The sequence below is a fragment of the Schistocerca piceifrons genome, chromosome 1 (assembly GCF_021461385.2).
Source record: "Schistocerca piceifrons isolate TAMUIC-IGC-003096 chromosome 1, iqSchPice1.1, whole genome shotgun sequence".
In the NCBI taxonomy this organism is placed as follows: Eukaryota; Metazoa; Arthropoda; class Insecta; order Orthoptera; family Acrididae; genus Schistocerca; species Schistocerca piceifrons.
The window spans coordinates 1,131,765,635-1,131,779,447 of record NC_060138.1 but is presented as its reverse complement, the minus strand read 5'-3'; positions in this window follow the sequence as shown (position 1 = coordinate 1,131,779,447).

Sequence of the window (13,813 nt, the reverse complement as noted above, 5' to 3'; positions counted from 1 at the left end):
TTCACTATTTACAATAGTCTACCAATTCTGGGGTAATTTTTTGATTCCACAACTGTAGAAATCACATGATTTGAGACAAAGAACTCAATGAGCCAAGTTTGGAGTGCATTTTCATCCAAAAAGGCAGTAGCTTGTAGGTTGTTCAACAGAGTATGGTAAAGGTGAAAATCTGTGGGCTCAAGATCTGGTGAATAAGGTAGGTACAGAATGACTTCCCAACACAACTCCCCTATGGTGTTTTTTTTTTTTTTTTTTTTTTTCCCCCAGTCTAGCAGCATGTGAGTAGGTATTATCGTGGAGGAGCATCCCTTCATGAAGTCTTTGTAGTCGTCATTCTTGGATTGCGACTGCAAAATGTCTCAATTGTTGACAGTAAATGCCAGCAGTGATGGTTACACCTTGGAGAAGCAATTCATAGCACACCACAATTAAAACTTAACTCATTAAATTAACTGAATACATCAAAAAAATTGCGTCTTTTTAACAGTTTCTCCTACTACTACAAGAGTCAGGACGAATTATTTGTTTAAATGAGGAAATTAACAGATGTCATTATGCAAACAATACTTTTGACAAAACTATCAATTACTTTGGAATTAATTAAGGGCTGGCTTTGCTAAAATGTTTTCAAATAGATCCTTTAAGAATACCATTGGTGGTTCTTCCACATGTTTATAATTATTACAGAATTTATATTTGTCTCTAAGTTGACAATAGAATTTAAGTTACAAAACAATTACTGATTTCACCCAATAACAAAAGATACTAACTAGGCATAACCAAAATAAATTAGAAAATCATTTACATACATAAAAATAAGCACAAAATTAGATCTGGTGTTATATTCTTTAAAACTGAGGGCCAGCCTTTCTCTCTTATGAAAATGTAGATTATACTCACATATCTTAATGGTAATTAGTTAAAAGTGAAAAATGAATTTTAAGGAGGCAGATGGCAAAACAAGAGGGAAAGTAAAAATATCCCAGCTTGCTTCGTCACAAGTAGGAGAAAAAAGAAAGATAAATAATTATAGCATTTATGCAGCTAATGCTGGAATCAGAGTACTAACTTTTGTCCTCATTTAGTTTCAGAATAATTAGCATTGTTATCCAAAACATAGTTAGTGAAGTAGAGACCCATATTCTGGCAAACTAGATTCTGTAATTCAATGGTGATTATTGTTTTCCCTGAAAGTTCTCTGTCAGGCAGATCTCATTCCACTAATCAGTTATTCGGAAACAGAAATATTGAATCGTAACTTGTAGAAAGACAGTAGACAACATAACTGAAAGCAGTTGTAATGTTATAAAAGAGATGCTGGAAGCCAGTTTAGTCAGTCTGCTTGAGGTTAAGATATGAGCAAAATTTGTGCCCAAAATTACTACAGAATGTATGCAGACGAAGTAGCACAGATTACAGCTTATACAAAGTACTGCTGGAAAGAGCAAACTCTCGAGCTTTACACGGTTCCCACTATGTAGTAGCACTGGCATCTGGAAGTGTGAGAATTTTTAAATCAAAGGATTACTGGATCAGTCACAGTGGACCAAATAATTCACCTGGTTTCCAAGGTCACCGGACTCAACTGTGTCTGATTATGGATGTCAAATTAAACACATTTCAGCTGCCAATTTTCAACCTTATTTTATTAGACAGCCAGTTTTATCCAACTGTTGGCAGGTGATGTTTGAAGTGGTCACTGTAGCAAGTAGATATCTACTAATAACAGTATTGCTGGCCCCTGCTTCAATCACAAGTCAAGTAGATTATTCCTAGACTTCAGTCAGGGGCCTGAAGATGGCATAATAAAGTGCTGAAACTGGTTGCCTAATAAAATAAGGGTGAAAATTGATGGTTGAAAGGTGTTTAATTTGACATCCTCAATCGAACAACCAAATCCCATGACCATTGCTAATAAGACAAATGTACAGAGGTATGTGATTATTTCTTCTGGGGGTTTATAAAAGACTCTGTTTATATGCCTCCATTACCAACAACAATGAATGAACTGAGACATCACAAAACAGCAGCTGTGGAAGCTGTAACTCAAGACATGCTCGCTGCAGTATGGGAACAATCTGAATACCGCACTGATGTATGCCGTGCATCTCAAGGGGGCATAATGAACACCTATGAAACGGTAAGAAAAAAAACTTTTTGAGTTTCCCGTTAATCAAAAAACAAAATTTATTGTATATGTTTATTAGTTTCGGAAATATAGACACGCCAAATTGGATGATTCTTTTTTATACATACTGTATAACATCCCCAGGAAACATCTAAGGCCTTTAAACAGAAAAGGAGAGGGCATTTTTACAATATCCATCACTTTTTCAGGAAGTGGTAAGATACCATGGAGTGATGTGGTGTAGCCAAGGAACTTCACATGTTCTTTTGCAGAAACATATTATATTTATTCTTATTAATCATAAAACCCCAGTACTCTAGTCTTTTGAACAAAGTATACAGTAGCTAAAAATATATGAATGACATTGAATCGTTAATTAATTCTTTGAATGTCGATTTTAATCCTTGTGTGAAAAATGTACTAAGTGAAACCTACAACACTCTCAAAGAAACCGTTAATGAAAATCAAAGTGCTCCAACTTCTGCTATAGTTACAAAAAACTCGTTTGCGCCCATTGCACAAGAGAAACACCGACAAATGAAATTATTGAGAGAAGACGAAACAAAACCAAAAGTTTGTATCTTTGCAGACAGCCATGGACGAGATTTAGCCACTATTCTTATGAATATACAATCTAAATTTTCCGTTACTGCCACTGTAAAACCTGGGGGCCCTTTCCAGCAAATAATTAAAGATTTAAACCCTCAACCAAATGATGTTTGTGTAATTATTGCTGGAGCTAACGATGTTTATAAAAATGAGTCGAAAAATGCAATCATGGCATTGCGAAATGCACTGGAAAGAATCTCGCCAAGAAAAACAATCGTCGTTAGCATCCCACACAGACACGACCTAATAAACAGTTCATGTGTAAATAATGAAATCAAATTCACAAACAGAATGTTTCAAAAGGTATGCAAAGCATTCAAGGACGTGAAGTTTTTGGACAGTAATTCCGAAGAGAGAATCCATTTTACTCGACATGGAATGCACAGGAACCACCTAGGAAAACATGCACTCGCTAAAGCACTATTAGCAGAAACATTCAAACTATTTGAAAACACCACTCCTCCAATCATTCTAAAAGCACCTGTGCCCATTGAAACTGTACCATTGGAAGAAATACATACAGTGTCGCCAAAATACTCCTTGAAACCTATTGGAACAGCTGAAGGGAAGACTTCATATGTAGGAGCACCTGTATGTGAATCAACACAAACAGGTCTTTTATACAAAAGCAAGACAGCACCAGCAGTTACAACTCAAGTGGGAAACATTAGTCCACTACCAACTTGTGAAGCTGCAGCAGCATTTAAGGAGGAAGAACAGTCATCAATAGCAGAAACTGCAACACCAACCCCCACAGGATCAAGTGTACAAGCGGACAGTGTAGAAACCTCACCAACAGGAGGTCCATCCTCTATGGCAATAAGGAGCACAGTAGTGACTGCAGCTGCTCCACATAGGACGTGCCTGAGATCAAGAAAGTCCTCAGCTGCAAATGGGGATTTTTTATGGTACTGGGTCAGAAGGGGGAAGGTTCCAATCGGAATGTAAGTAATGAAGTTAATAACAACAAATGTGGGTGTTACCAGCACAGCAGCTCGCCCTTCCCTGCAGAAAACTGTTCCTGTAATACTGGTAGTCCCAACAGTGGCAGCACCACAGCCAAACATGTAATTAAAAATAAGCTCAAAATTTTTCACCAAAATATTCAAAGCCTGCTCTGTAAGTTAGACCAATTTATTGTAAATATTGAACCAACAGGCAGAAATTGTGCTCATATTCTCTGTCTGATAGAACACTATGTCATTTTTGGCATCGAAATGCTCAATATTCCAAACTATGTTTTAGCTACCTCATTTTGTAGAAAGCATATGTGCAAAGGTGGGGCAGTTATTTATGTGAAAAACAACCTGTCCTTTAATACAATAGATGTAGAGAAACATTGTGTAGAGAAAGACTTTGAGCCATGTGTCACAGAAATAGTAGAAGGTTACAAGAAACTGGTAATCGTAGCAATATACAGGGCTCCATCTGGTAATTTTAAAGTATTCATGAAACAATTAGATTCTGTGCTATTGTATCTCACAAGAAAAAATAGGGACATTATAGTGACTGGAGATTTTAATATAGATTTCCTAGAAAGCTCATCTTCTAAGACAGAGTTCGCAAATTTAATGCATACCTACAACCTTGTCTCCACTGTCAGTTTTCCCCACAAGAACTACTGCCACTTCCAGCACTCTAATAGACAATATCTTTGTAGATATGAGTAAAACTCATCACATCAAAGTTGAAAAAGTCATAAATGGTCTCTCTGAACATGATGGGCAAATACTCACAATTGACAACTTTAATACAAATCAGAACAAAGCTAGTGCACAGTGGAAAACCATTAGAAACATGAATGAGGAAAATATCCAAAAATTCAAATTATGCATTCAGGAGACTGACTGGAGGTATGTTTGTCTTGCAAATGATGTTAATACAAAATATAATTTATTGACTGATGAATTATCAGGTATATTTGAAAGTGTCTTTCCAAAAAAGGTCTGTAGACTACAGAACAGGCAATCAAGCAAAAAACCGTGGGTCACCAACGGCATAAAAATATCATGCCAGAGAAAAATAGAACTATATATAACATCCAGACAATCCAATAATCCCCTCCAGATGAAATATTATAGGACATACTGCAAAATCTTAACTAAAGTCATTAAAAAATCTAAAAGTATGTGCATACAATCTGAAATTAATTGTTCAAATAATAAAATCATAACGATTTGGAATGTAATAAAGAGAGAAATAGGTACTGCACCATCTGACAATGAAAAAACTGCTGTCCTAGAAATTAACGATTTGGAAATAACTGATAGTAAACAGATAGCAGACACATTTAACAATCACTTTGTAAGTGTCACCTCTCAAATAGGTTGCAGTGGTGACCTAAGGGAAGCTGCAGATATTCTGAAACTTAACCTCTCACAATGTTTTAATGATATAAATGTAACACCCACAACTGTTAATGAAATAAAAAAAATAATTCACTCATTGAAAAGTAAAGGATCTTCAGGTATAGATAACATCTCTAGTAAACTGTTGAAAGCCTGCAGTAATGATGTAAGTGTAGTACTTGCTCACATTTGCAACACGTCTCTTTATGAGGGAGTTCCAGAGAGAATGAAATATGCCATTGTAAGACCTCTTTTCAAGTCTGGCGATGCTACAGATGTCAAAAATTATCGTTCTGTCTCTCTCTTAACAACATTTTCAAAGGTTCTTGAAAAGGCAGTGTATAACAGGATTGTGGCACATCTTGATAAACTTAATATTATTAACCACAGACAGTTTGGTTTTCAAAAAGGGGTTTCCACAGAGCGTGCCATATATTCACTCACAAATGATTTCTTGGAGTCTATTAATAGTAAGAAGTCACGAGTTGGTGTCTTCTGTGATATTTCCAAGGCCTTTGATTGTGTAAACCACAAGATACTCTTGGAGTAGGCCTATCATTACATAATCAAAGGGCCTATAGGTAACTGGCTAAAATCATATCTTGAAGACAAGAAACAAAAGGTGGTTCTAAATGGCTCCAACAAAGGATCTTCTAATCTAGTGGATTCTGAATGGGGCAAAATTCAGCATGGAGTTCCCCAGGGATCTGTCCTTGGACCATTGCTGTTTTTAATATATGTTAATGATTTACCCCTGTCCATTAGTAAAAATTGTGAATTCACAATGTTTGCTGATGATACAAGCATTGTCATAGATGGTAAGTCTACTGCTGATATGGAGACTGATGTTAATGATATATTCAGAGAAGTTACAGCTTGGTTTTCAATTAATTCTCTTTCAGTTAATATTAAAAAAACTAATTTTATACAATTCCATACAAAAATAAAACTCTAGAAAATATAGTAATTGCTCATGACAACCAGGAACTAGAACAGGTGCAATCCACTAAATTCCTGGGGGTTCACATCAACAGTAGGCTCAACTGGGAACAGCTGTCCCCTTACTCTAAAAAGGCTTTCATCAGCAACTTTTGTTCTAAGAATCATTACTCATTTTGGGGACATCAACATTTTAAAATCATCTTACTTTGGGTACTTTCACTCATTAATGAGTTATGGGATAATATTCTGGGGTAATTCACCAGCCTAAAAAAAAATCTTAACTGCTGAGAAGAGAGCAGTCAGAATCATGTGTAGGGTTCCTCCATGAACCTCATGTAGAAAACTTTTCACACAGTAGTACATATACTCTCTGATGAATGTAGTTAATAAAGACTATGCTCAGTATGAAACAAATTGTTCATACCATAACTACAATACTAGAGGTAAAGATGATCTACATGTTGAACTAAAAAATTTATCACTTGTACAGAATTGAGTAAAGTATGCTGCTATAAAGGCTTTTAATGCATTACCTAATTATATAAAATGTACAAGTGAAAATGAAACGCTGTTCAAAGGTACGTTAAAAAAATACCTGCTTGACCGTCCACTGTACTCCTTAGATGAATTATTTTCCAGAAGTAATGCCATCCCTTAATAATAGAAGTATTTAGTCTCTTAGTTATTAGATGGATGATACAATATTATGTTAATGTTATAGTTATAATGTTATATTGTGAATTGCCATACTAGTGAAATGACAGCTTGTAAATGAGAAAAAGTGATACTTATTAATATCTATATCATTGTATTATATTACTATTCTGTAGCATTAATTGTATTTGTACAATTGTATTGACACGTTCCACATCCAGGCGAATCACTCGCATGTACGAATCCATGGAATACGCATACCAAATAAATAAAATAAAAAAAGATGCCTAGTGTGCTCCTCTTTGTTTTTTGAGAATGCTAACACAGCGTACACATAGCAGAACGCAAATGGAATGCAGAAAACACTGTCACGTTTGTGCAGCATTTTGCAGCCCAAAAGGCATAGCATGCACTCAAAAGGACCAAAGGGTGTAGTCATAGCTGACTTTTTTTATTTTTTTAGAGCCATAGCACAGCCAACAATACTGAAATAGCAATCCCCTTCTAGTTTTCCATTAAAATCAGCTATGAGATGCACTGGGTATCAGTTAAAATAGTGTGGGTGTTTAATCCCCGGTAGTCTCTATGGATTCTCCATGATCTGCTTTTTTTCTTCATCATTTGCAGTAGGGCCATCTAGTAACTGAAGTATGACATAATCAGGGGATGGAGGCTGATCGGCCAAGGGCATCAAAACCCAGCTAGGGAGAAAGACAGCTAGGGACAACAACAGTAGCCACAAATGGATACAGCAGTTTACAAGTCCAATGAATACACAAAATTGTGAGCCTAGACATAGCTAAATCAGCAACCGACAATGATACATATGATGAACAATACAAGAGTGCAATCAATACATGACTGACTTCTGAGCCCCTCTGCTGCTGGCTTTATAGGGCCCCCTGTGAATGCCAATAGAATGGCATGGCAGGCATGGCCCACACACAGCAATGTGGAGTTGACAGCAGTGCTCATAGGTTATAGGGACACCACCTAATGGCTGTCATCTATGACCATGTCTTGTGGCAGCTGTCCAGACTGTCAAACCAGGATATCAGATACCACCCATGTACTATCTGATCTTGATGCGGCTCCATCAGTGATAATGTTATTGAATTTTTGTTTTACTGAGGATAATTTATTGGGAGGCAAGTGGTGAGGTCTGAAAGATGCCAGCTACCCTGCCATTGTCCTAATAAAATGTTGAGTGGAATGATTTCTGTTGCTCCTGGCTAATACTGGATCCATCAGTGCTGCAAACTCAGGCAGCAGTTATTGGCTGAGGTCATTGCCTGACACACAGCTGGCCTTGGAGAAGGAAGAGGGTGAAGATGCTTGGCCATCATCTGCTGCTGTAGCAGCACAGCACAGGTGCCACGGTTGTTGAATTGTGTAGTACAAATTTTTCTGCGATACGGTACTTTTCCTTTGCAATTTAGTATTTTTGTCTTGTAATTCATGAATGGTTGACCTCTAAGCAGAACACAGTCCCTGTATCTTATACATTTCTGCTTCAGGTACCTTTCAGTTCACTCTTAACCCTGAATGCTTCATTTTTCATGTAAATAAGTGTCTGGTGTCTTCTTGTGTAATTGCAAATGTTGTGACGAAGCAAGCTAGGATCTATTTACTTCCTCTCTTGTTTTGCCTTCTGCCTCCTTAAATTCATTTATTTCAATTTTGACTAATTACCATTAGCATACATGAGTATAATCTGCATTTTCATAAAAGAGAAAAGTTGGCCCTTAGTCTTAAAAAATATAGTAACAGATCTAATTTTTTGCTTGGTTTTGTGTATGGCATCAATTTCCTAATTTATTTTGACTATTCCTAGTTAATATCTTTTGTTATATGGTGAAATCATGCTTGTTTTGTGACTTAGATTCTGATGTTGACTTATAAATAAATATAAATTCTATACTAATTATAAACATTTGTATGAACAACTACTAGGATTCCTAAAGTATTTATTTGACTCTATTCGAAAACATATTAGCAAAGTCAGCCCTTAATTAATCCCCAAATAATTACCAGGCTTATCAAAAGTACTGTTTGTATAACTATATCTGTTAATTTCATCATTTAAACAAATAATTTGGCCTAACCTTTGTGGTAGAAGTAACTGTTCAAAAGAAGGAATTTTTCTATATATTCAGTTAATTGGATGAGTTATGTTTTAATTTAATTTCTGTAACTTAAACATTGAACAATGTATAGTTTCAATGGCTATTATTGTGAGGATATTTAAAGGACCAATTTTTGGTCACGAGGTAGTCAATCTACGGCCAATTTTCAGACAAGAAACCTGTATTGGTTAGGTTAGCAACAATGCATCAACTTGACTGTGAAATAAGTGTCTGTTCAATAGTGTCACATATACTGTATTATTCTGCAAGAGCTATGTGGTTAGGTTTTTACTGCTCATAGATGTTGAATGGTAAACTATTGTAGCAGTATGCTGACATTCGCCTGCAAACTATTAATGAGGCTTATTAAAAGTTAACCAATAGTGAACTGGCCATATTAACTGCATAATATTTGGGGGTTGGGAACAGTGGAATTAATGTCATTGAGTACAGGAGCAGCCAATCAGCACACAGGTGGATACAACCGACTGGGATAAACAACTCGCCTCACTGAGAGAATTACAACTTGCAGTGGCCGTGCAGACGATGAATCAAGATGACAACCGCACCAGCTGCAGAAGGAGACAAGTGAATGAAGTTAGGGTAATTCATAGCAAAAGCCATTTTATATTAAGTGATACATAATGAGTGGCCTTTACAAACAAGGCAGTGTGATGGGGAAAAATGGACAACAGGAGAGTGATGCGATTGACAACAAAGCTGTAGAGGTTAAGTTTTTAAATGAACAGAAAGACTTAATGGGGACTGGCTCTGTAGATGATAGTGGTTATGTATCAGACATGATTGTAACTTTGAATGATGGGGATGAAAGTGCTATAGTAGATGAAATGATAAAAGCATCATCTACATTATGTGGTGATGGGAGCGAAATGGATGAAAACAGTACTGAAGTGGATGAAATCATTAAGGCTAAGGGGGAGCAATCTAGTAGCGAAAGTCAGCAAGGGCAGAAGTTTATGGCAGACAGAATATTGGAAGAAATGTTAAGGCAAATTATGAGTAGTATGGAATGAAAGAAGACATTAGTAAGGTGGAAAATAGTATGAAAGAAGACATTCATAGGGTGGAAAAGATAACTGATAGCATTAGAACTGACATGGTTAGCGTAAAGGATGACCTGAAGAAAGAAATTAAAAAGGAAATTAAGGTAGTCAGCTCTAATGTTTCAGAATGAAATAAAAAGGTTGAGGCAGTAGCTAAAGATTGTGATGAAAAGATAAAGAAATTAGCACATAACACTAATGAGAAATGAACATTAATGAGTAGTAAATGAGTAGAAGAGAGAAAGAAGCTTTGTGATGACTATAGAAGGAGGATGAAGGCTTCTGAAAAACAGTGTAAAGATGAAGTCAAAGCAGCCAGGAACTTTTTGCTGAAAACAGTGTTAAACTTGAGAACCAAATCAATAAGATTAAAAATGATTTAGAAACGGAGGTATAAACCAAGTGTGCAATAGTGGTAGAGTAAAAATTGGTAAAAGTAAATAAAAATGTAGTTTCAAAATGGACTGCAATGGAGAAAAGGATAAAAGAGGTATTTCATTCATACTACGCTTTCTTTCACAGCCATCTACAATACAGCATTCTTTTATGGGGTAACTCCCCAGGAGCCAAAAAATTTTTCACTTGGTAGAAAAAAGCAATTAGACATCTTTATGGAATCACTGACAACAAGACCTCATGTTGACCCTATTTTAAAGACTTAAAAATTCTCACAGTCCCATCTCTTTACATATATTGTTGCCTATTAAACATAAAACAAAACTTAAACCACTATACTATAAGGAAATCTGTTCAACAACACAATACTTGACAAACAAATACACTCCTGGAAATGGAAAAAAGAACACATTGACACCGGTGTGTCAGACCCACCATACTTGCTCCGGACACTGCGAGAGGGCTGTACAAGCAATGATCACATGCACGGCACAGCGGACACACCAGGAACCGTGGTGTTGGCCGTCGAATGGTGCTACCTGCGCAGCATTTGTGCACCGCCGCCGTCAGTGTCAGCCAGTTTGCCGTGGCATACAGAGCTCCATCGCAGTCTTTAACACTGGTAGCATGCATCGACAGCGTGGACGTGAACCGTATGTGCAGTTGACGGACTTTGAGCGAGGGCGTATAGTGGGCATGCAGGAGGCCGGGTGGACGTACCGCCGAATTGCTCAACACGTGGGGCGTGAGGTCTCCACAGTACATCGATGTTGTCGCCAGTGGTCGGCGGAAGGTGCACGTGCCCGTCGACCTGGGACCGGACCGCAGCGACGCACGGATGCACGCCAAGACCGTAGGATCCTACGCAGTGCCGTAGGGGACCGCACCGCCACTTCCGAGCAAATTAGGGACACTGTTGCTCCTGGGGTATCGGCGAGGACCATTCGCAACCGTCTCCATGAAGCTGGGCTACGGTCTCGCACACCGTTAGGCCGTCTTCCGCTCACGCCCCAACATCGTGCAGCCCGCCTCCAGTGGCGTCGCGACAGGCGTGAATGGAGGGACGAATGGAGACGTGTCGTCTTCAGCGATGAGACTCGCTTCTGCCTTGGTGCCAATGATGGTTGTATGCGTGTTTGGCGCCGTGCAGGTGAGCGCCACAATCAGGACTGCATACGACCGAGGCACACAGAGCCAACACCCGGCATCATGGTGTGGGGAGCGATCTCCTACACTGGCCGTACACCACTGGTGATCGTCAAGGGGACACTGAATAGTGCACGGTACATCCAAACCGTCATCGAACCCATCGTTCTACCATTCCTAGACCGGCAAGGGAACTTGCTGTTCCAACAGGACAATGCACGTCCGCATGTATCCCGTGCCACCCAACGTGCTCTAGAAGGTGTAAGTCAACTACCCTGGCCAGCAAGATCTCCGGATCTGTCCCCCATTGAGCATGTTTGGGACTGGATAAAGCGTCGTCTCACGCGGTCTGCATGTCCAGCACGAACGCTGGTCCAACTGAGGCGCCAGGTGGAAATGGCATGGCAAGCCATTCCACAGGACTACATCCAGCATCTCTACGGTCGTCTCCATGGGAGAATAGCAGCCTGCATTGCTGCAAAAGGTGGATATACACTGTACTAGTGCCGACATTGAGCATGCTCTGTTGCCTGTGTCTATGTGCCTGTGGTTCTGTCAGTGTGATCATGTGATGTATCTGACCCCAGGAATGTGTCAATAAAGTTTCCCCTTCCTGGGACAATGAATTCACGGTGTTCTTATTTCAATTTCCAGGAGAGTATGATTGATATACCCACAACCAGGCTTAACAAAACCCAATACATAGGCATAAAGTTATTTGACACTTTACCCACACAGGCTCAGTTGGTTTCACTGGATATTTTCCAAACTAAAACCAAAGTGTGTGTGAGGGAAAATACTTTCTATAGTATAGAAGAATTTCAGAATTGTTGTAAAGAAGACCTAATTTATTTGATAAATTAAGGCTTACTGTTATGTATAGATATGGGTGTAGAGGCAGCTATAAGTTAATAGGGTACAACACAGCTATATTTTTTACCATGTAATATTTTGTTATGTAAAACATAATGTACAAATAGCTGTAATTCGTCTGACGACATTGATTGCATGTTAATGCTGAAAGATAGATAAAATAAATAAATAAATAAAAGAGTACAAAATCTAAAGCATAGAGTATATAGTGTCCTAAACTATCCTTCATTTGTTAGTTGTAAGAAATTTAATAATTCTGAACCATTTGGGGAAGTGCATCCACTGAATTTCATTAGGGAATTTAATGATTTGCCTGAAACATGGAATTACAAAGAGAATAGGTCATTTGTGAGAGGTTTTTTGAAGGGGGATGCTTATGGATGGGTAGCTCAGGTAGCTGATGGTTGTAATTAATGGCATAGCTTTAAAAAAGCATTTTTAGATGAATATTGGTCCAAAGAGAAGCAGCGCAGAATTCTGAGTGAATTTTGGAGAGGAGAGAGATTTGACTCTAGGAAGGGTGGTGTGAAAGGTGTCTGTCAGCTTTGGATAAACAAACTGAAATATTTGGACAAAGAGCTAGGTAGTGAATCAATAACTATGGGCTTAGAAACTAAGTTGCCTCAGAAAGTTAGAGAATTGCTTGCACCTGCCCCTAGGGATAATATTAATGATTTCTTGAATTATGTTGATAAGTGGAGAGAGTGAAGACTGTAGAAGGAATTTTGATGACAATAATCAATCAGGGCGAGAGTTTCAGGTAAGCACGATGAACAGAATATAGTAGAAATTCAAGGAATAGTTGGGTGGAGGATAGCCAGAATAGGCACAGAAATGGTAGGAGAAATTCAAGTCACAGAGATGGAGAACCAATATGTAATGAAAATGGAAAATTACTAAGAGATTTTGCCACTTACAACAACCTAAAAATCACAAATTCACATTTTAAGAAAAAGGATATACACAAGTATACTTGGGCCAGCAGAGGTCTTAGATCAATAATTGACTACATCTTGAGTAAATGATAAGCTAGTGGGCCAAGTAAGGGATACAAGAGTTTATAGATGACAAGATATAGGATCAGATCATTTCTTATTAATCTCCAGAATAGATATTTTTACAAAATGGAAGAAAATAACTAAACAAACAACAAACCAACAAGATCAAAGCATTTAAAAAGTTACTTGCTTGAAGAGGACAGTATCAGACACCTGTACCAAAGGAGATTAAATGAAGAACTAGCAACTTACAAACTAAAGACAATATAGAAGAAGAACAGCGAACTCTGAAGAATACTGTATGCAGAGTAGCAGGAGAAGCTCTCAGTAAAAAGAAAAGAATATAGAAAAGAAAAGGCCTAAAAATTTGGAATGAGGATATAATAAAAGCTGTGAAAGAAAAACAGGATGCATATATAAAATACTAAAGCAACCCCACTATTGAGCACAAACAATACTATAAGGAGAAAAGAAATAATGCTAAATGCATAGTAAGGAAAGCACATCAGGAACACTGGGACAGGTTTAT